This window comes from Sinohyriopsis cumingii, chromosome 5, assembly GCF_028554795.1.
Source record: "Sinohyriopsis cumingii isolate HCF-2022 chromosome 5, ASM2855479v2, whole genome shotgun sequence".
In the NCBI taxonomy this organism is placed as follows: Eukaryota; Metazoa; Mollusca; class Bivalvia; order Unionida; family Unionidae; genus Sinohyriopsis; species Sinohyriopsis cumingii.
The window spans coordinates 140,290,475-140,311,961 of NC_142965.1; the positions used below are offsets into that span (position 1 = coordinate 140,290,475).

The window sequence follows — 21,487 nt, forward strand, 5'->3', positions numbered from 1 at the left end:
AACAATAGTATTAATGTGCACATAATTCTGCCCAGATAAATTTGAACTTAGTTGCACACTAGAAATGACTTTCAAAAGAAAATGGCATTTTGTTCTACTTAAAATTGAAATATGGAGTTATATTGTGAATGAATGCACATTGCAACAACTTTTCCATTTGATCTAGAATTAATAGATTTTGGTATTTTTGTTGATTCTATGAAATTTCATGATTATGAACTGGATTTATCTATATATTACTTATTCAAAATGGCATAAATGTATCAAAATGGCATAAATGTATCAAATAATGGCTGTATTTTGTGTAAGATAATGGCTGTATTTTGTATCAGATAATGGCTGTATTTTGTGTCAGATAATAGCTGTATTTTGTGTCAGATAATGTATATATATATATAAAAAAAAATATATATATATATATATATATATATATATATATATATATATATATATATATATATATATATATATATATATATATATATATATATATATATATATATATATATATATATATATATATATATATATATATATATATTTATTTATTTATTAACATGATAGGTATGATAATCTAGATATCACATTGTATACATAATAATCTAATAGATATAAATGTCACATTGTACACATAATAATCTGATGGGTATAAATGTCACATTGTACACATAATAATATAACAGGTATATTAACATAAATGTCACATTGTACACATAATAATACAACAAGTATATTAACATAAATAACCCAGCATACACATGATAATCTTAAGATACCTGAACCTAAATATCACAGCATATACATAATATAATAGTTATGTTATGGCAACCTAAATAATACTGTACACAAGTGAAAACAAATATTCTAAATTAGATATTTCTCTTTTCTTGTGAATGACTGTATATGGCAAGATACAGAGACAGGTTTTAGAAATGGGATAAACTGTTATATTGAGATAAAGTGGAGAGAGCATTTAGAAATGAGATAAACTGTTGTATTGAGATAAAGTGGAAACAGCTTTTAGAAATGAGATAAACTGTTGTATTGAGATAAAGTGGAGAGAGCTTTTAGAAATGAGATAAACTGTTGTATTGAGATTGAGCATACAGATATGTAGATGGTTGTATCTTACATTAGGTGAATTATTAACAGATATGATAAATATATTTCAGTCTATAGGTCTGTGATGTTTTGTTCAAATTTATTTTGATATAAGGTAAGAGCACTTTCATTTGAGAATGGCAGGATTTGTTTCCATCACCCCCCCCCTTGTATCAAATAATCATATGTATTCATGATGTTAAAGACACAACAAAGGCATTCAGAACATAGTAAATCTTCCAGTGCTAGCTGCTAATCATATTAATTAAAAATTCCTCCCTCTGTGGGAAATAGGGAATTCACTCACTTCTAATGTGATTAGACTCTAAGTCAACCCCCACCACTCTGCATCCCATACCCTCCTTTTAGTTCTCCAGAAAGCAAATTTCTCCTTGAAACTTCTAACAAATTAAACCAATCCATTTGTAAAGATGACTGACCTGTCTTACTTTAGTCATAGTTGCACTTTACAAAAATAAATTAGCTAAGAGGCTAGATAGATACAGGGAAGTCCCATAATAAAACATTTCATTATAACACTAATTAACTGGCTAGATAGATACAGGGAAGTCCCATAATAAAACATTTCATTATAACACTAATTAACTGGCTAGATAGATACAGGGAAGTCCCATAATAAAACATTTCATTATAACACTAATTAACTGGCTAGATAGATACAGTGAAGTCCCATAATAAAACATTTCATTATTACACTAATCAACTGGCTAGATAAAGACAGGGAAGTCCCATAAAAGAACATTTCATTATAACACTAATTAACTGGCTAGATAAAGACAGGGAAGTCCCATAATAAAACATTTCTTTATAACACTAATTAACTGGCTAGATAAAGACAGGGAAGTCCCATAATAAAACATTTCATTATAACACTAATCAACTGGCTAGATAAAGACAGGGAAGTCCCACAATAAAGCATTTCATTATAACACTAACTGGCTAGATAAAGACAGGGAAGTCCCACCATAAAATATTTCATTATAACACTCATAGACCAGATATATAGACACAGGAAAGTCCCATAATAAAAACATTTCATTACAACACTAACTGGCTAGATAAAGACAGGGAAGTCCCACAATAAAAACATTTCATTACAACACTAACTGGCTAGATAAAGACAAGGAAGTCCCACAATAAAAACATTTCATTACAACACTAACTAACAGACTAGATAAAGACAGGAAAGTCCCATAATAAAAACATTTCATTACAACACTAACTAACAGACTAGATAAAGACAGGGAAGTCCCATAATAAAAACATTTCATTACAGCACTAACTGGCTAGATAAAGACAAGGAAGTCCCACAATAAAAACATTTCATTACAACACTAACTAACAGACTAGATACAGGAAAATCTCACATATTTTCTCATCTCACTAACAGTTTTATGTACAAGCTTTATTTTTTTTATTAGGACACAGTCCAGTTTATGCTCCAATAATTAAATCTACATTACAACAACAACAGCAAAAAAAACATGGTTGAAGAAGAAGCAGAACAAATGGGAAAAGGGCTCAGCTTGCTTAGATTGCCATGAGTTGTGACTACGTTCGAATAAAAACTTTCACCCCTCAAAAATCTTAAGTGTAACTGATTAAGTGTACAAAATTGATTTGGAAAAAAGTTGTCATCCCATGCTCCAACTTGTCAACAAAATGTTTTCTTCTTTGAATATTTCTTAGAGGTATATGGGTTAATCCTTAACTGCAAACACTTGAAGATGAATCAGTATAAAAGGTCACATACAGATATAAACTTTACATCGTGCCACCAATCTAATCTGAAGAAGAAAAAAAATAGACTGCTAGTTTGACTACATTTACTTAAAACTGTGTATTATTCTACTCCCAGTCATGCTTTGCACAGACATTGCTTAAGATTTTGTTGGGAACACCATAGATGATAAAAACGTTTTTTCCATTTTTTATTTTACCTCAAAACACACGTTTTTTTACGTTTTTTATTTTTTTTGTGTTTTTTATATGACTTCATTCACACGAAAAAGCAAAACCATATGCAGTGCAAGAGAGTGCGAGATGTAGTGTTTGTGCATGCAAATCTTTGCCTAAAGGAAAAGCTGGACAATATAAATTATATGGAGGAAAAGATAGAGTGGTCAGATCAGTCAGATGGTGATAACGACATTGAGTGACAAAAATTTCAATGTTATCTGGACTATGGTTTAAAACTTTTGACATTTTTTCATATTTGTATCACTGAAACTTTAAAACTGGTATGTAGCGTGTAAATAAGTAAAATATTGATTTTTGTGTTGCCTAAAAACTACTGGAAGGTTTTTTTTTTTTTATTTATTGAGAAAAAAATGCGTTTTTTACGTTTTTTATTTTAATTTTAACATTTTTAACATCTATGGGGAACACAGTTTATGAATTAATTTGCCTTCCAAATGGGTTTGTCCTCTGCTCATGATGAATTCAGTCATTAAAACCTATTTTGCATACCTGTGCAGAGTTAGCCATTGTAATGTAGTGTGTATTAAAGAGTTTTTTTACAGGCAGACACATTCATTGATTGTGTAAAAAATGCACAAGACATTTGGTGCATACCATGGGATTCATTACTGAAGTTATTGTCTTTGTGGGCTTCTTTGTTAATTCTGTTCACATGACTGTGTGTCTTAAACAAGGAAAGGATGATGGCTTGGTATCTGACAGCCAGCAGTTACTGAGACAACTTTCCTTTCCCAGCCAGAATTTGCTAGGTTAATTGGAATTATGGTTGCCAGTGTTCATGGAGTGCCATACTTGCCCAGGTGCTAGAGAGACCTTGAGGCAGAGAAAGCCAACAATTTGAAATTGCATACGGCTGAATTTGACAGTGCCATGGCTTTGAGTGACAAAGGTCACAAACTTGTTCACTGTTGAATTCAAAATGTGCAATTTACCATTTGGCCGGTCTCTGTACTCATGCTTTGCATGTTTCTTGCAAGTGATAGTAATATATTGTGGGTAGATTCAACTATGATTTAGATGAGCCATTGGTCATCAAAAGAAACACTGGCACATTAAGTTCCATGAACTAAAACCAGGTTTTCATTTTACATTGCTTCTCCTGAATGAATGATCTGCATGTAAAACTGCATATAAGACATAATGTCTTCCTTTGATTCATTAATAAAGTGGGGGTTGGGTTGGCTTGAGGAACTCCATGACCTGGCTTTTTGGGAATGGTGTAGAACAAGAAATAACTGGATCAATACTTGGCATCTGCCAGGCACATCAAACATGGAGGCTGATTTTCAATCATGCAAATTAAACCATGATTCTGAATGCATGTTGAGGCCTGAAAATTTCCAGGAGATTGAACAAAATTTGGTAAATGTAATTTTGACCCTTTCGACTCAAAACTAAATTTGTCAGTTGCAAAGATATATTTCATAAAAACCAGACCCACAGGTTCCCCAAACTAATCTTTCATATCTGATCATTTATACATACTGTTCAGAACATCTGAGATTCTGTTTCCTCTGCATGACTCAACCATTATGCATCCATTAAAAAGCTCCACTTTTGATTATGAGGAAGGCTATGGAAAAAGACACTTCACTGCAGTCAGTTTCTGATACTTTATGCTCCACTTGCAGATTGTCAACCCATTTACAATATCGGACATATCTCCAGCGATTGCTGTGCTATTGTGACCAAAGACAGATCAGTCTATTTTGCTCATTTGTACATTTTGTTTTGGAGTCCTTGACTATGCTATTTCATAATAAATATGGATATAGTGGTATCAGTTCAGCCCAATCAGCTATTAGCACAGTTCTGTGAGATGTTTCCAATTATTTTCCACACCCATTGCTTACATTTCTTAGGAGATGAGTGTTTAACAAGAGACCTAATTTACCCATGAATGTAGTCACATGGAATGTTCATATCCTGCTTAGACACTTGTAATTGCTTTCACTGGTTTTAAAATTCCATTGCAGTTTCCCCCAGTCCAAACCATTTTATTTCTGGCATTGCTTTTTGGATCAAGAGGGCAAACCCTTCATTTCTTTGAGCTTAGAAGTGTAGATGTAGATAAAAACAGTGTTATCTTTATAATGGGTGATCATAAGCAATCGTGTGCAGGAAATCATTTTGGGTAAAACTGGAATAGCAGCTTACACATGAGACAGACAGACAGACAGGCAACTTGAAGATTTGGATAGGACAAAGTCTTTCAGGTCCATTATTAGGCAGTGAATAGGGACACTTATTTCAAGATGGCTAAAATCCAACTTGCAAGCTGCTGCCATCAACACTGATATTTTACACTAGATAGTACAAGAATGGCAGTCACTACTGCTTCATTTTCAGTATGATCTAACCTTCATGTGTTGATGTGCCTTAAAACATCAAATCAATCAAACCCCACTACAACAATGGCTGCCATTGTGTTGTTCTTTGCTCTATTGCCTCAGCATAATGTGACTTTCATGTGTTGCTGTTGTTATAAATATTTATTTTGTATTATTTGTTGGCTTTTCTTAATGATTTATATTATGCATATCTGTATTTGTTACTTTGAACTTGTCCAAAATTAAGTTAATTTTGTTCCAGACCAGTGACATTTATTTTGTAAACAACATAATACATAGCTAATATTTCGCTAAGATTATAGATGAAATATTGAGATCATTATATTTGGAAGTTAATATGTTCATTTGAATCTGAGTCTAGGACAGTTTTTCTCTTGGAAATTCCTAATCTTGTTGACAACTTTGAATGTTTTCAAGAGGAGACAACTTTGAATGTTTTCAAGAGGAGACAGCTTTGAATGTTTTCAAGAGGAGACAACTTTGAATGTTTTCAAGAGGAGACACCTACATCCAGGCTCTATTATTTTTTTCTTAGTTTTTTTAAATTTATAATATTGTTTACTTGAGAAATTGCTCATTCTTGCCTTAACAACTGAAGTAGAATCATTCTTATTGTGGTGTTCAGATTTTGATTTGGGTGCATTTATTCAAATTATTATTCACTGGAATTACAAAAGCGTTCAGTAATGATTTAAGACACAGACATTCATTTGGAATTATAGTGAATTCAAACAAAGACATTTTTGAATTATATTAATTGTGTTACATCAAAAGACTGGCACATTAATAACCTGAGATTACAGGCTCATCAACACATTTAGTACTGGAATTTAATTGAAATACTAAGTGCCAAAGGAATTTAATTGAAATACTGAATGCCAAAAGAATTTATTTGAAATACTGAATGTCAAAGGAATTTAATTGAAATATTGAATGCCAAAGGAAATTAATTGAAATATTGAATGCCAAAGGAATTTAATTGAAATAGTGAATGCCAAAGGAATTTAATTGGAATTCATACATTTGCAAATGTGATAGAACTTTTATGCCTATTTGGGATTTATTTCACAATACTGTGAGTTCTTTTGAAATTTTCACTTTGTAATCTAGAGAAAAAATTATTTGTTGCATTTAACAAAATTTGTTAGTTTTCACTTTTTTTTGTTACTTAGTTTAAGACCCTAGAATCATAAACTTGTTCTATGAAACACAGAATGAAATCGAGTTTATGCAACCTTCAACTTGGCTGCCATGGCCGTTATCTTGAAAACTCATTACTGCTGTGAATATATGATGATATTGTCATGAGTTATGCAGGGGTCGGATCTAATCTAACAAAATGTTTGCTGTGGTGGCCATCTTGAAATCTTGGTTATGACTTCCCTGCTGAATGGATGATTCTGCTGATTGTTTTTCTTATAGTCTGTCCAAAATGATCTCATCACATGGCTTCCATAGGGGCCATCTTTAAAGTCTTGTTTTTCTCCAGTCCAAAAGAGATTTACATATTGAAGATTAATTTTGGTCCTAAATGAAAATATTGCTAATACAACTTCCTGATATTGCATCTTTTGTGTCCATCTTGAAAATCTAGTTTTAGATGCTTGTTCTAAAAGTTAGGCTTTATTGAATTTCCTTAAAACACTTTTTGTAATATTTGCAATGAAATCAGATTTGAGTAACCTCTGCATTGAGTGTTCTTTAGTCATTTATGAGCACAATTGTAATGGATGGATCAATTTTATTAGTTCTGCTAGTCGTGGAGCAGAAGACCATACTTTATGGCCCACTGCCTGTTTGTAGAAGTCCATCCTTTATGGCCCATTGTCTGTTTGTAGAAGACCATCATTTATGGCCCATTGTATGTTTGTAGAAGACTGTACTTTATGGCCCACTGCCTGTTTGTAGAAGTCCATCCTTTATGGCCCATTGTCTGTTTGTAGAAGACCATCATTTATGGCCCATTGTATGTTTGTAGAAGACTGTACTTTATGGCCCACTGCCTGTTTGTAGAAGTCCATCCTTTATGGCCTGTTGTTTGTTTGTAGAAGACCATCATTTATGGCCCATTGTCTGTTTGTAGAAGACCATCCTTTATGGCCAATTATCTGTTTGATGAAGTCCATACTTTATGGCCCATTGTCTGTTTTTAGAAGACCATAATTTATGGCCCATTGTCTGTTTGTAGAAGACCATACTTTATGGCCCATTGTCTGTTTCTAGAAGACCATACTTTATGGCCCATTGTCTGTTTGTAGAAGACCATCCTTTATGGCCCATTGTCTGTTTGTAGAAGACCATCCTTTATGGCCTGTTGTCTGTTTATAGAAGACCATACTTTATGGCCTGTTGTCTGTTTGTAGAAGACCATCCTTTATGGCCCATTGTCTGTTTGTAGAAGACCATCCTTTATGGCCTGTTGTCTGTTTATAGAAGACCATACTTTATGGCCTGTTGTCTGTTTGTAGAAGACCATCCTTTATGGCCCATTGTCTGTTTGTAGAAGACCATACTTTATGGCCCATTGTCTGTTTCTAGAAGACCATACTTTATGGCCCATAGTCTGTTTGTAGAAGACCATCCTTTATGGCCCATTGTCTTTTTGTTGAAGATTGTCCTTTATGGCCCATTGTCTGTTTGTAGAAGACCATACTTTATGGCCCATTGTCTGTTTCTAGAAGACCATACTTTATGGCCCATTGTCTGTTTGTAGAAGACCATCCTTTATGGCCCATTGTCTGTTTGTAGAAGACCATCCTTTATTGCCCATTGTCTGTTTGTAGAAGACCATCCTTTAGGGCCTATTGTCTGTTTGTAGAAGACCATACTTTATGGCCCATAGTCTGTTTGTAAAAGACCATACTTTATGGCCCATTGTCTGTTTGTAGAAGACCATAATTTATGGCCCATTGTCTGTTTGTAGAAGACCATCCTTTATGGCCCATTGTCTTTTTGTTGAAGATTGTCCTTTATGGCCCATTGTCTGTTTGTAGAAGACCATACTTTATGGCCCATTGTCTGTTTCTAGAAGACCATACTTTTTGGCCCTTTGTCTGTTTATAGAAGACCATACTTTATGGCCTGTTGTCTGTTTGTAGAAGACCATACTTTATTGCCCATTGTCTGTTTGTAGATGACCATACTTTATGGCCCATTGTCTGTTTGTAGAAGACCATACTTTTTGGCCCTTTGTCTGTTTATAGAAGACCATACTTTATGGCCTGTTGTCTGTTTGTAGAAGACCGTACTTTATTGCCCATTGTCTGTTTGTAGAAGTTTGTTTTTCCTCCTACTCTAAAGTACTCAGAGGATTGTACACTTTAAATGGTGCTGCATCAGCATTCAGTATGGCCACCAGAGTGATGTTGTTGAAAATCTTATCAGCATTCAGTATGGCCACCAGAGTGATGTTGTTGAAAATCTTATCAGAACTTCTATTGAATGGATTGTCTTATGACAGGGATTTTCACTGGAAGACTCTTTATGGTTTCTACTTGGTCTTAAAGAAAAGTTCTTATGATGTATGGTAGTTTCCAGTGATATTGTGGGTTCTATGGTGTTGTGGTATTCAAAATTTTCTGCACCACCTATCATGTACTTATCTTATATACACTACATGACCATTAGTTACTACTTCAATCCCAGCACTACTCTCTGCATCACTGATGGTTACAGATGCATTTCAGTGTCAGCCATGTTAAAAATCTGACACTAATACAGCCACAGTGTCAGCCATGTTAAAAATCTGACACTAATACAGCCACAGTGTCAGCCATGTTAAAAATCTGACACTAATACAGCCACAGTGTCAGCCATGTTAAAAATCTGACACTAATATGGCCACAGTGTCAGCCATGTTAAAAATCTGACACTAATATGGCCACAGTGTCAGCCATGTTAAAAATCTTGTTATGACAACTGCCAAATCATTTTAGCATGTGGGGGGGGGGGCACCAAAACATTAATTTAGGGTTCACACAATGTTGAAAAGTACTTGAATTTTGGTACTTAGATTAAAAATTGAATTTGAGATTGGTTGTATTTGAGGATGGTTGAATTTGAGACTGGCTGAATTTGAGGTTCATTGCAAATGGAACAGAACTTGAAAATGCTCAGTAGTCTTTAAAAAGCAAATGTCAAAACAAATGTATTTTGTTGAAGAAAAAAACTATTAAAAATTTACTGACATAAATATCAAGACAAAACCAATTAGAAACACATTTGTTTATGTATTCATTAAGATTTCTGGTAGGGTTACCTCTATGCTGATTAGTACTCAGTCTCATTTTGGATTGTAAACATTACATGATGTGAGTAGATGCTGTGTTTACTGGGTCATTAATGTAGATAAAAAGTAGGTCAAGTGTTTTATGATGGGATGTATATTGTCAAACACAAAAATATCCATAGACACAATACTCGATGTATATTTGGGTAAGGCCAACCAATGAAAAATATCCATAGACACAATGCTCAATGTATATTTGGGTAAGGCCAACCAATGAAAAATATCCATAGACACAATGCTCAATGTATATTTGGGTAAGGCCAAGCAAAGAAAAATATCCATAGACACAATGCTCAATGTATATTTTGGTAAGGCCAAGCAACGAAAAATATCCATAGATATAATGCTCAGTGAATATTTGGGTAAAGCCAAGCAATGAAAAATATCCATAGACACAATGCTCGATGTATATTTGGGTAAGGCCAACCAATGATAAATATCCATAGACACAATGCTCGATGTATAGCAATGGTGTTAATTATCTGTTGTGTAAACTTGCACAATGTCAATAACATCATAATGAAATGTCTTTTCACCTAGCTCTCACTGTAGTGTGACAGGTGCTGCCTTAAAAGGTTTGCGTGTGGAGTTGCATAATGTAAAGGTGGGATGACTGGGATCTGTCTTTTTCTATTATCATGTTATTTGCTTTTTCTCAGTTTTATTATTATTGTAAAGACTGCATTCTTTGTTGCTATTGGTGATACTGTAATCAAAACCTGCACATGAGGCCAAATGTGCTACACAAAGAAAGCTAAATTTGCGAGTGGATGATGTTGGCAACATTTTTCTTGTTTTGTTTTTGTAGTATACAGTTTCAATCTTTCCAAATAAAAATGTCTCTCACAAATATCATGATCTATTTTTATGTTTTAATTCAGGTTTAATTGTAAATGCTGACAAATTAAATGTTATTTGGAGTCAGGGTGGAGACAGTAGGTGATTTCAAGATTTGAAGACTATACCAAATTTTGCATATCACCATTGTACATGCATGAAAATGTGCACATAACTAATGACTGATCAGATAGACTTTACAGGTGCAATATTTTCATACAATTTGTATGTGCTTACTGCCAATCGAAGGCATAGCATGTTATCTTGTCACTAACCATCTTAACAGTTTTGGCTCCACTCAATAATTTGATTGCACCATCTGTGGCTGTAAAGCTTTGTGGATGGCTTGCATCGGGGATAAGGAACAGCCCATACTTTGGGTAATCAAAGCTATACCATATTTGGGTTATCAAAGCTATACCATATTTGGGTAATCAAAGCAATATTATATTTGTGTTATCAAAGCAAGACTATATTTGTGTAATCAAAGCAATACCAAATTTGGGTAACCAAGGCAATACCTTTTTCGGGTAATCAAAGCAATACCATATTTGTGTTATCACAGCAATACAATATTTCTATTATCACAGCAATATCATATTTGTGTTATCAAAGCTATATCATATTTGGTTAATCAAAGCAATACCATATTTGGGTAATCAAAGCAATACCATATTTGTGTTATCACAGCAATATCATATCTGTGTTATCAAAGCAATACCATATTTGGGTAATCTAAGCAATAGCAAATTTGGGTATCAGAGTAATACAATGATTTGGGTAATAAAAACATTATCATATTGGTGTTATCAAAGGAATACCATATTTGGGTAATGAAATCAATACCATATTTGGGTAATCAAATCAATACCATATTTGGATAATCAAATCAATACCATATTTGGATAATCAAAGCAGTACCATATATGGGTAATCAAAGCAATACCATATTTGGGTAATGAGGGTAATAACCATATTTGGGTAATCACACCTTCACTAGCCAAAGTTCCAGTATGTTACCCTATCTTCACCTTGGCAGATCAGTCAGATATTTTGGTTCTTCTGGTCTGTTAATTCCATTGGATTCATTATTTTTCTTCAACTCTTAATCTTTTTTATTCAGTTTTCCATATAAAATCAGACTAGTTTTTGTTAAATTTCTCATCTTAAATTGGAGTATTTTTTGTCCTTAATCACAGTACTGTACTTTATATCTCTTTGTAACTATACAGTGCATGGTGTTTCATTGGCTTGGCATGTTTTTTTGAGTAATGCATGCTGGCCAATTTAGTCACAATATTTAATACTTCTTCATGACAATGCAGTGATCAGTGCTTTATTGAAACAGCATGGTGCTTCAAGGTAATCGGTGCTGGCAAAAGCTTGATGTACTAAGCTTTGAACATTTCATCGTCGTGGTAAATTTTGGCAATAGTTTTACTTCTCTTTGCTTTATTACTCATTTAAATTACAGTGTTAGGAACTTTTTTTGAGACCATACAAGGATCAGTGATTCATTGGCTCAGCATGCTGTTCTAAAAGGAAGTCAGCGCTGTCAAAAACTTTCTTGTGTCCAACATAATTATGATATATTTTTGGGGTAAATTTTAGCTTAGACATCAAGTTCTATTTTAGTGGTACCAAGACACCAAGTTCTATTTTAGCAATGCCAAGACACCAAGTTCTATTTTAGCAGTGCCAAAACACCAAGTTCTATTTTAGCAGTGCCAAGACACCAAGTTCAATTTTAGTGGTGCCAAGACATCAAGTTCTATTATAGCAATGCCAAGACACCAAGTTCTATTTTAGCAGTGCCAAGACACCAAGTTCTATTTTAGCAGTGCCAAGACACCAAGTTCTATTTTAGCGGTGCCAAGACATCAAGTTCTGTTTTAGCAGTGCCAAGACACCAATTTCTATTATAGCGGTGCCATGGTAGTCCAGACCTGATCACTGGCATAGTATCTTACTGTTTGAAGTTGAAGCTGCATGAAACTCGTCAGACAAAATATCCATTAGATTTAACATTGGTTGCCAAAGTAGGCAGGGGGCTGGGGGTCCTCCACTAATGGGATTAATATTTTAAAGTAAGCAGGTGTTAAGTAAAATAGCTTGGTGATTTACCCAGCTCTCAGCTGATAAGGAAACCTCTGGGCCATGTAAGAAACTCCTACACTGAGACAGACAATCTTATCATCAAAGTCAGTTAGATTTATTACACACTGAGAGAATAGAAGAGAGAAACAGCTAAGCATTGTTTTATTGTAAACCAATGAATAGATGCAGAACAAACAATGATCCCTGCAGTACTCAAAATGGTGGAATGTTATTATGATCCATGCAATACTCAAAATGGTGGAATGTTATTTCATCATGAAAGAGAAAAGCCAAATCATCAAGATTTCTACATATAGTACATCACATCAGAACATTTCACTTTGACATGGGTCAAAAATCAGGCTGTGCATTATATGTACCAAAATATTGTAACTAAATATACTGTATCTTATAAATAAATTTTAAAATAACTAAAGCATTTTTACTAAATCTTTGCAGACACATTATATATATTGATTTACTTGCCAGTAAATTTGTTACTCTGTGGTTTCTTACATGCATAATTCTTGAATCTGTGTATACTGCTTTTACCGTTCAGCTTTGCACACATTGGTGGGTGGGTGCCTCTGGTATTTAAACACCTTGTCTTTTGTAATAAAATAATGATGGTCACTAGCAATCTATTTAAATTAATCCAATTCATCCAATTACAGATAAGAGAGTCTGTATGACACATAAGTCCCTGTATTCCTAAATGGGACAATATAAGTCCCTGTATTCCTAAATGGGACCCTATAAGTCCCTATAATCCTAAATGGGACCCTAGGCAACATGTACTCATCCATGAAAACCTAGATAATGTCCTTCAGAAATATCTTGGATCAATGAGAAACTGTTGTACAGAGCAACAAGTGTATGGTATCAAGCCAATACATGTTGTAGAGAGCATGATGGGTATGGTGTCAAGCCAATACATGTTGTAGAGAGCATGAAGGGTATGGTGTCAAGCCATACATGTTGTAGAGAGCATGAAGGGTATGGTGTCAAGCCAATACATGTTGTAGAGAGCATGAAGGGTATGGTGTCAAGCCATACATGTTGTAGAGAGCATGATGGGTATGGTGTCAAGCCAATACATGTTGTAGAGAGCATGGAAGGTATGGTGTCAACCCAATACATGTTGCAGAGAGCATGAAGGTTATGGTGTCAACCTAATACAAGTTGTAGAGAGCATGATGGGTATGGTGTCAAGCCAATACATGTTGTAGAGAGCATGAAGGTTACGGTGTCAAGTCAATACATGTTTTAGAGAGCATGATGGGTATGGTGTCAAGCCATACATGTTGTAGAGAGCATGATGGGTATGGTGTCAAGTCAATACATGTTGTAGAGAGCAATAAGTGTATGGTATCAAGCCAATACATGTTGTAGAGAGCATAATGGGTATGGTGTCAAGCCAATACATGTTGTAGAGAGCATGATGGGTATGGTGTCAAGACAATACATGTTGTAGAGAGCATGATGGGTATGGTGTCAACCCAATACAAGTTGTAGAGAGCAATAAGTGTATGGTATCAAGCCAATACATGTTGTAGAGAACATGATGGGTATGGTGTCAAGACAATACATGTTGTAGAGAGCATGATGGGTATGGTGTCAAGCCAATACATGTTGTAGAGAACATGATGGGTATGGTGTCAAGCCAATACATGTTGTAGAGAGCATGATGGGTATGGTGTCAAGCCAATACATGTTGTAGAGAGCATGATGGGTATGGTATCAAGCCAATACATGTTGTAGAGAGCATGATGGGTATGCTGTCAAACCAATACATGTTGTAGAGAGCATGATGGGTATGGTGTCAAGCCAATACATGTTGTAGAGAGCATGATGGGTATGGTATCAAGCCAATACATGTTGTAGAGAGCATGATGGGTATGGTGTCAAGCCAATACATGTTGTAGAGAACATGATGGGTATGGTGTCAAGCCAATACATGTTGTAGAGAGCATGATGGGTATGGTGTCAAGCCAATACATGTTTTAGAGAGCATGATGGGTATGGTGTCAAGCCAATACAAGTTGTAGAGAACATGATGGGTATGGTGTCAAGCCAATACATGTTGTAGAGAGCATGATGGGTATGGTGTCAAGCCAATACATGTTGTAGAGAGCAATAGGTGTATGGTATCAAGCCAATACATGTTGTAGAGAACATGATGGGTATGGTGTCAAGCCAATACATGTTTTAGAGAGCATGATGGGTATGGTGTCAAGCCAATACAAGTTGTAGAGAACATGATGGGTATGGTGTCAAGCCAATACATGTTGTAGAGAGCATGAAGGGTATGGTGTCAAACCAATACATGTTGTAGAGAGCAATAGGTGTATGGTATCAAGCCAATACATGTTGTAGAGAGCTTGATGGGTATGGTGTCAAGCCAATACATGTTGTAGAGAGCATGATGGGTATGGTGTCAAGCCAATACACGTTGTAGAGAGCATGATGGGTATGGTGTCAAGCCAATACATGTTGTAGAGAGCTTGATGGGTATGGTGTCAAGCCAATACATGTTGCAGAGAGCATGATGGGTATGGCGTCAAACCAATACATGTTGTAGAGAGCATGATGGGTATGGTGTCAAGCTAATACATGTTGTAGAGAGCATGATGGGTATGGTTTCAAACCAATACATGTTGTAGAGAGCATGATGGGTATGGTGTCAAGCCAATACATGTTTTAGAGAGCATGATGGGTATGGTGTCAAGCCAATACAAGTTGTAGAGAACATGATGGGCATCGTGTCAAGCCAATACATGTTGTAGAGAGCATGATGGGTATGGTGTCAAGCCAATACATGTTGTAGAGAGCATGAAGGGTATGGTGTCAACCTAATACAAGTAGTAGAGAGCATGAAGGGTATGGTGTCAAGCCAATACAAGTTGTAGAGAGCATGATGGGTATGGTATCAAGCCAATACATGTTGTAGAGAGCAATAAGTGTATGGTGTCAAGCCAATACATGTTGTAGAGAGCATGATGGGTATGGTGTCAAACCAATACATGTTGTAGAGAGCAATAGGTGTATGGTATCAAGCCAATACATGTTGTAGAGAGCATGATGGGTATGGTGTCAAGCCAATACATGTTGTAGAGAGCATGATGGGTATGGTGTCAAGCCAATACATGTTTTAGAGAGCATGATGGGTATGGTGTCAAGCCAATACATGTTGTAGAGAGCATGATGGGTATGGTGTCAAGCCAATACATGTTGTAGAGAGCATGATGGGTATGGTGTCAAACCAATACATGTTGTAGAGAGCAATAGGTGTATGGTATCAAGCCAATACATGTTGTAGAGAGCATGATGGGTATGGTGTCAAGCCAATACATGTTGTAGAGAGCATGATGGGTATGGTGTCAAGCCAATACATGTTGTAGAGAGCATGATAGGTATGGTGTCAAGCCAATACATGTTGTAGAGAGCATGATGGGTATGGTGTCAACCCAATACAAATTGTAGAGAGCATGATGGGTATGGTATCAAGCCAATACATGTTGTAGAGAGCATGATGGGTATGGTGTCAAGCCAATACATGTTTTAGAGAGCATGATGGATATGGTGTCAACCCAATACATGTTGTAGAGAACATGAAGGGTATGGTGTCAACCTAATACAAGTAGTAGAGAGCATGAAGGGTATGGTGTCAAGCCATACATGTTTTAGAGAGCATGATGGGTATGGTGTCAAGCCAATACATGTTGTAGAGAGCATAATGGGTATGGTGTCAAGCCAATACATGTTGTAGAGAGTATGAAGGGTATGGTGTCAAGCCAATACATGCTGTAGAGAGCAACAAGTGTATGGTATCAAGCCAATACATGTTGTAGACAGCATGATGGGTATGGTGTCAACCCAGTACATGTTTTAGGGAGCATGATGGGTATGGTGTCAACCCAATACATGTTGTAGAGAGCATGATGGGTATGGTGTCAAGCCAATACATGTTTTAGAGAGCATGAAGGGTATGGTGTCAAGCCAATACATGTTGTAGAGAGCATGAAGGGTATGGTGTCAAGCCAATACATGTTGCAGAGAGCATGATGGGCATGGTGTCAAGTCAATACATGTTTTAGAGAGCATGATGAGTATGGTGTCAAGCCAATACATGTTGTAGAGAGCAATAAGTGTATGGTGTCAAGCCAATACATGTTGTAGAGAGCATGATGGGTATGGTGTCAAGCCAATACATGTTTTAGAGAGCATGATGGGTATGGTGTCAAGCCAATACATGTTTTAGAGAGCATGATGGGTATGGTGTCAACCCAATACATGTTGTAGAGAGCATGAAGGGTATGGTGTCAACCTAATACAAGTTGTAAAGAGCATGATGGGTATGGTGTCAAGCCAATACATGTTGTAGAGAGCAGCAAGTGTATTGTATCAAGCCAATACATGTTGTAGAGAGCATGATGGGTATGGTGTCAAGCCAATACATGTTGCAGAGAGCATGATGGGTATGATGTCAAGCCAATACATGTTGTAGAGAGCATGAAGGGTATGGTGTCAAGCCAATACATGTTGCAGAGAGCATGAAGGTTATGATTTCAAGCCAATACATGTTGTAGAGAGCATGATGGGTATGGTGTCAAGCCAATACATGTTGTAGAGAGCATGATGGGTATGGTGTCAAGCCAATACATGTTGTAGAGAGCATGAAGGATATGGTGTCAAGCCAACACAAGTTGCAGAGAGCATGAAGGGTATGTTGTCAAGAAAATACATGTTGCAGAGACCATGAAGGGTATGGTGTCAAGCCAATACAAGTTGCAGAGAGCATGATGGATATGGTGTCAAGCCAATACATGTTGCAGAGAGCATGAAGGGTATGGTGTCAAGCCAATACATGTTGCAGAGTGCATGAAGGGTATGGTGTCAAGCCAATACAAGTTGTAGAGAGCATGATGGGTATGGTGTCAAGCCAATATATGTTTTAGAGAGCATGATGGGTATGGTGTCAAGCCAATACATGTTTTAGAGAGCATGAAGGGTATGGTGTCAAGCCAATACATGTTGTAGAGAACATGATGGGTATGTTGTCAAGCCATTACATGTTTTAGAGAGCATGATGGGTATGTTGTCAAGTCAATACATGTTTTAGAGAGCTTGAAGGGTATGGTGTCAAGCCAATACATGTTGTAGAAAGCATGAAGGGTATGGTGTCAAGCGAATACAAGTTGTAGAGAGCATGAAGGGTATGGTGTCAACCCAATACATGTTGCAGAGAGCATGAAGGTTATGGTGTCAACCCAATACATGTTGTAGAGAGCATAATGGGTATGGTGTCAAGCCAATACATGTTGTAGAGAGCATGATGGGTATGGTGTCAAGCCAATACATGTTGTAGAGAGCATGAAGGGTATGGTGTCAAGCCAAGACATGTTTTAGAGAGCATGAAGGGTATGGTGTCAACCCAATACATGTTGTAGAGAGCATGATGGGTATGTTGTCAAGTCAATACCTGTTTTAGAGAGCTTGAAGGGTATGGTGTCAACCCAATACATGTTTTAGAGAGCATGAAGGGTATGGTGTCAAACCAATACATGTTGTAGAGAGCATGAAGGGTATGGTGTCAAGCCAATACATGTTGTAGAGAGCATGATGGGTATGGTGTCAAGTCAATACATGTTTTAGAGAGCATGATGTGTATGGTGTCAAGCCAATACGTGTTGTAGAGAGCAATAAGTGTATGGTGTCAAGCCAATACATGTTGTAGAGAGCATGATGGGTATGGTGTCAAGCCAATACATGTTTTAGAGAGCATGATGGGTATGGTGTCAAGCCAATACATGTTTTAGAGAGCATGAAGGGTATGGTGTCAACCTAATACAAGTTGTAGAGAGCATGATGGGTATGGTGTCAAGCCAATACATGTTGTAGAGAGCAGCAAGTGTATGATATCAAGCCAATACATGTTGTAGAGAGCATGATGGGTATGGTGTCAAGCCAATACATGTTGCAGAGAGCATGATGGGTATGATGTCAAGCCAATACATGTTGTAGAGAGCATGAAGGGTATGGTGTCAAGCCAATACATGTTGCAGAGAGCATGAAGGTTATGATGTCAAGCCAATACATGTTGTAGAGAGCATGATGGGTATGGTATCAAGCCAATACATGTTGTAGAGAGCATGAAGGATATGGTGTCAAGCCAACACAAGTTGCAGAGAGCATGAAGGGTATGTTGTCAAGAAAATACATGTTGCAGAGAGCATGAAGGGTATGGTGTCAAGCCAATACAAGTTGTAGAGAGCATGATGGATATGGTGTCAAGCCAATACATGTTGCAGAGAGCATGAAGGGTATGGTGTCAAGCCAATACATGTTGTAGAGAGCATGATGGGTATGGTGTCAAGCCAATACATGTTTTAGAGAGCATGAAGGGTATGGTGTCAAGCCAATACATGTTGTAGAGAACATGATGGGTATGTTGTCAAGCCATTACATGTTTTAGAGAACATGATGGGTACGTTGTCAAGTCAATACCTGTTTTAGAGAGCTTGAAGGGTATGGTGTCAACCCAATACATGTTGTAGAGAGCATGAAGGGTATGGTGTCAAGCCAATACAAGTTGTAGAGTGCATGAAGGGTATGGTGTCAACCCAATACATGTTGCAGAGAGCATGAAGGTTATGGTGTCAACCCAATACATGTTGTAGAGAGCATGAAGGGTATGGTGTCAAGCCAATACATGTTGCAGAGAGCATGAAGGTTATGGTGTCAACCCAATACGTGTTGTAGAGAGCATAATGGGTATGGTGTCAACCCAATACATGTTGTAGAGAGCATGATGGGTATGGTGTCAAGCCAATACATGTTGTAGAGAGCATGAAGGGTATGGTGTCAAGCCAAGACATGTTTTAGAGAGCATGAAGGGTATGGTGTCAAGTGAATACCTGTTTTAGAGAGCTTGAAGGGTATGGTGTCAACCCAATACATGTTTTAGAGAGCATGATGGGTATGGTGTCAAGCCAATACATGTTGTAGAGAGCATGATGGGTATGGTGTCAAGCCAATACATGTTTTATTGGAGATCAGCATCTCCAGATCAGTGGGTGAAATTTCTCAGATGTATTTAAAGGGAAAAGTGAAAGCCTTAAAAGGTATTCTAGTGATTTTTGACTGGCTGAACCCTGTGTGTGTGTGTGTGTGTGTGTGTGTGTGTGTGTGTGTGTGTGTGTGTGAAAGAGAGGTTGTGCAAAGCACAATCTACATTAAAAGTTATGCACTGAAAGATGATAACTTCAATTGTCAAGAATAAAAACAAAATCAGGGAGGGTTAGATGATGAGTGTGAAAGACTGATTGAAAGAATGACATGACTGGATACCTTGATGACATGACTGGATACCTTGATGACATGACTGGACACCTTGATGACATGACTGGATACCTTGATGACATGACTGGATACCTAGATGTGCAGCATTGAGGAAATAAAGTGTCAGCACAAATTTTGCAACAAAACCTTCACAAAATGCAATCTGCACACTTGTCCGCATTATGAAAAGCAGCACACTTGTGCACAGTTATAAAAGACAACCTGCACACTGGTTCACAGTTATGGAAGGCAGTCCTCACTCTTGTCCACAGTTATGGAAGACAATCTGCACACTTGTCCACAGTTATGGAAGGCAGTCCTCATACTTGTCTACAGTTATGGAAGGCAGTCCTCTCTCTTCTCTATGCCTACTTTTATGGAAGACAGTCCTCACACTTGTCCACAATTATGGAAGACAATCTGCATTTTAGGAAAAACATAAGAATCAGTGGAAATTAAAAATAATATAGAGAAATCATATTTTCATGCTGCTTTCTTTTTAATTTGTCAACAAACTGTCTACATTTTGACCTGCTTCATTTCAGACTGCACACTGGTACCAATGATTCTTATTTCTCATCTTGGTGGGAGAAAGTTCCTATTATGGTGCCCTTACAGTACATAAAACACACAAGAAAATAATCGTGAAAGTTAGTAACAGTCGATTTTAGATTGAATTTAATGCATTTGATGTTTACTGAATAGAGTGCCTTTTAATTGCCAAAGAAGCATAAGTCGAACAATTTCATTGGCTGATAGAAATGTCTCGCTGATTTTCATTGCCTTGATGATCCAGTTGAGAGTAGTGGTTGATGATCATGGATAGAAATTGTAAAAAAGAAAAGATGAAATCTAAAAGCAATGGCACCTGTATTTCTGAGAAAGCATACATGACAGAAACAATGCTTAATCAAATGTACAGAATAAATTCTAGAGTAGCTTCTTGTGGGTTGGTGGTTCTTTCCGGGGTTTACCTGGGTTCTTCCTCCACCATTAATACTGGCCACCATGTATAGCCTATCGTGTACTGAAAAATGGCATTAAACCCTACAACAACAACAACCAGAATAAATTCTAGAGGGGAAATGGTTACCAATGCTTGAGGAATTCAAAACCCAGCATTAAAGGCTTGTGAAAGATGTGGGTGATAAGTTCCAATAAAAAAAGCATGTTTAGTTCAGGTTACCTGACCAACCCTACTTTCTCCTGCTGACCTGGGGGATGGGGGTTGAAAAAATTGGAAAACATTTTGGGAGAAAAAATAACAAAGGGATAGAACTATGGTCAAAGTTAAATTCAATAATTTTCTAGTTTATGCTTCATTTAAATCCATCTGGACCATCCTAATTTACATACATATTTTATATTTGGTTTAATGATCACAGATACCCTAGGGCATGTATTTCCTAATTTCTGTTTGTCCAATATCATTTACTTTGCATCAGTCATTTTTAGTGGTTTCTCTGACATG

General features: G+C 36.6%; 1 long non-coding RNA gene across 2 annotated transcripts in view; it reads right to left on the reverse strand.

The window, feature by feature from the left end:
* LOC149800364 (uncharacterized) overlaps positions 1–20,414 on the reverse strand; it is a 38,018-nt gene extending 17,604 nt beyond the window's left edge. The window contains exon 1 of one of the 2 annotated variants that reach the window (XR_016420961.1): positions 20,026–20,414. This is a non-coding gene — a long non-coding RNA (uncharacterized LOC149800364). Of the gene's footprint in view, positions 1–4,587; positions 4,948–20,025 lie in introns of those variants that run through there. The other variant, XR_016420962.1, reaches the window with a different exon arrangement.
* Between the last annotated feature and the right edge of the window lie 1,073 nt (positions 20,415–21,487).